Raw genomic sequence first — 3,166 nt, forward strand, 5'->3', positions numbered from 1 at the left:
TTTATTCTTTTTGTGGGTAAACCCATTAAAAAAATGTCTGCTGTTTAAAAGTTTATTACTTATCTGTCTTAATGAAAATAATATATGTTTTTTTCCAGGGCATCTCCTTATGTGGGTCTCTTTCCAGTGGTTTGAACACTGTGTGGTAAGCCCTTTTCATGAGGCTCCCTGGTTAGTTTTGAGACTAATCTTTCAATTCTGCTTTGGATATTTGCTTTTTCTTTAGTTGTTATGGTATCTTCCTAGAAACTGTGGCAACTCATACATTAAATCTCTATTTCCTTTGCTGTTTTTTAAAAATATTTATTTATTTGGCTCTGCCATTCTTCATTTCTGCATGTGGGATACTTAGTTGCTGTATGTGAGATCTAGGTCCCTGACCAGGGATTGAACCTGGGTCCCTGCTTTGGGAATGCAGAGTCTTAACCACTGGACCATCAAGGAAGTCCATTTATTTCCTTTATTGTTATCTGCGAATGTTTTCATCAACTTTTTTTGATCACTTTGGATCTTCGTACTATATTCTGAAAATTTTATCAAATTATTTTGTATCTGTTTGATTAGATTTTCCAAGTTTAATCTTATGCTTCATTGAGTCAATTTACATTTAAGTCCTAATATTGTGATTTGGGGGTTCTCCGGTGGCTCAATAGTAAAGAACCCACCTGCAAATGCAGAAGACAGGGTTCGATCCCTGGATTGGGAAGACTTGGAGGGGGAAATGGCAACCCACTCCAGTATTCTTGCCTAGGAAAGCCCATGGACTGAGGAGCCTGGTGGGCTACAGTCCACGGGGTTGCAAAGAGTCAAACATGACCTAGTGACTAAGCACTCACTCACACACTGTGATTTTTATCTCTCTTAAAATTTTCCTAATTTGTGTCTCTTTGTCTATTTTCTGCTCATATTCATCTTTTATCCTTAGTTTTCCCCTTATTTCCACTTTCGGCTGCTATTGTATAGAAATCATATATTCTAATAAGTATGACAAAATTAAAGATTTTTTTCTCTTTTCTTGCCTGGGTACTCTTTTTAGGGCTTCCCTTGTGGGCTCAGATGGTAAAGAATCCGCCTGCAATGCAGGAGATGTGGGTTCAATCTCTAGGTTGGGAAGATCCCTTGGAGAAGGGAATGGCTACCCACTCCAGTATTCTGACCTGGAGAATATATATACAGTCCATGGGGTTGAAGAGTTGGACATGACTGAGCAACTTTCACTTTCACTTTATTATTTTTTAAAGGCTGTGCTTGCACTTTTTAACTGGACTGATAAGAATGACAGCTGAAATTTACCGAGCTCTTGTTACATGTAGGGTACTTTTCTGACCACCATATATGCGTTGAATCATTTAATCCTCAAAACAAGCCAGTGAAGTAAATACTCCTGTTCCCGCTTTCACGGATGAGGAACAGTAGCTTCCCCTGTCACACTAGCAGTAAGTGTAACTACCAGTCAGGAGTTGAAGTAGGCTGCCTGTTTCCAGCGGCTGGGCTGTTAACCACAGCACTATTCTCCTCAGCACTCACTGTGATCCATTTACTATATTGTGGGTATATTTTTATGCCTTAAAATGTTCTCTTACAACAGTATTACCAAGTGCCCAACATATTCAATCTGAACATCCTGCTGTATCTAATCAACATCTTCTTTTTGGGGGAATTTGTTTCTAATTTTTCATTTAAATAATGACTTGCCATGTGCATATATTATTTTTACAGACTCTCTTTCTTTAAAAAAATTTCTAGAGCCAGAGAATCTGGAACCAATGATTAGTGTGTTTTAAGATTAAGTTGAACAGTACAAATTTGCCCTCCAGAAAACATGTATCCCTTTATACTTCTACCAGGAGTATATCTTTCTTGGTATTTTAGTACAAAATTTGGGAAGCACTGCCATTTAAATGGAAATCCCTTTTATTAATTTTTAGCACATATTTTTTCTGTCTGTAACACTTCATTTCTTAAAGTGGTCTGTTCTTGCCTTTTTCCCTCCCTTGGATAGTATCTACCAGAATTCTGTATTGTTAACATATATTTTGAGTTTTAAAGAATTGGTCTGTAAACCTCTCATAGACTTAAGGTTTTTCCCCTGAGATCTTGACACCTCACTAAAATTTTCATTTTACAGGGCCTTTAATGAGTGAAGTAATTAACTTAGATATTGTGGATGAAAATGCTATTTTGAAAATAGTTTTAAAAAAGGATTTTGAGTTGGGATCACTTAATTTGACAATTTACTTAGATCTTTTTTTTTTTTTTTTTTACTTAGATCTTATTAGCTAGTTTTCTGTTTTCTTAATTTTATTAGCCCTAAATATCACAATGACATTTGAATTCATGTTCATGAAGAAAAGCCATTTAATAAGTCCAATATAGTCTTTATCATTATTAAGGGTAATGGTTTCGCTTAAGAGATTTAAAAAAAATTTTTAAGGAATATTTTAAAATTTGTTCACTTTGGCTATACTGGGTCTTTGTCGTGGTGCGCGGTCTTACTCTAGTTGCAGTGAGCGGGGTCTACTCTCTATTCGCAGTGAATGGGCTTCTCATTGTGGTGGCTTCTCCTGTTGTAGAGTGTGGGCTTAGGGCATAAAGGCTTCAGTAGTTCCGGGGTGCAGTCTCAGTTGCCCCATGGCCTGTGAGATTTTGCTGGATCAGGGATTGAGCCCATGTCCCTTACATTGGCAGGCAATTCTTAGCCACTGGACCACCAGGGAAGTCCAAACTTAAATGATTTATTATTGACATTCATTCTATTTTCACAGACATTACCATGTAAGGAAACTTCTCTTTCATACCTGGAATGAAGTTGGCTCCATGAACTGTTTTGAAAACCAGTACCTGTGATCACAGTATCGGCTCTTACACTAACAATTCCCCTCTCCCGACCATTTATGGATTACTTAAACAGTATTATCATCTTGATGGTCAGCAGTTAGAAAGCAAGCTTTAGAGTGAAGTACAGCCAACATAAATGAAGGCGACTACAGAGTTGCTATTGACTTTGCCTTTTTCCTTCCCTGACTTTTTAGATTGTTTTCTGCAGATTTCTCACATCTCTTCTCTGGATTTATTTGAGGCACTTTTTCTTGCTCTAGGCCTCTCACTGTTTTGAAACATGAAAGGAAACATCAAAGACTTCGCTCATGTGAGTTTTGGATCTAAC

The 3,166-nt window shown here is 37.2% G+C and overlaps 1 non-coding gene across 1 annotated transcript; it reads right to left on the reverse strand.

Annotated features, from left to right (window-relative positions):
* Positions 1–372: 372 nt before the first annotated feature.
* Positions 373–444, reverse strand: TRNAG-CCC (transfer RNA glycine (anticodon CCC)). The gene has a single exon. It is a non-coding gene; the product is annotated as a tRNA-Gly (tRNA).
* Positions 445–3,166: the final 2,722 nt, after the last annotated feature.

Source organism: Ovis aries, chromosome 26 (genome assembly GCF_016772045.2).
Source record: "Ovis aries strain OAR_USU_Benz2616 breed Rambouillet chromosome 26, ARS-UI_Ramb_v3.0, whole genome shotgun sequence".
Taxonomy (NCBI): domain Eukaryota; kingdom Metazoa; phylum Chordata; class Mammalia; order Artiodactyla; family Bovidae; genus Ovis; species Ovis aries.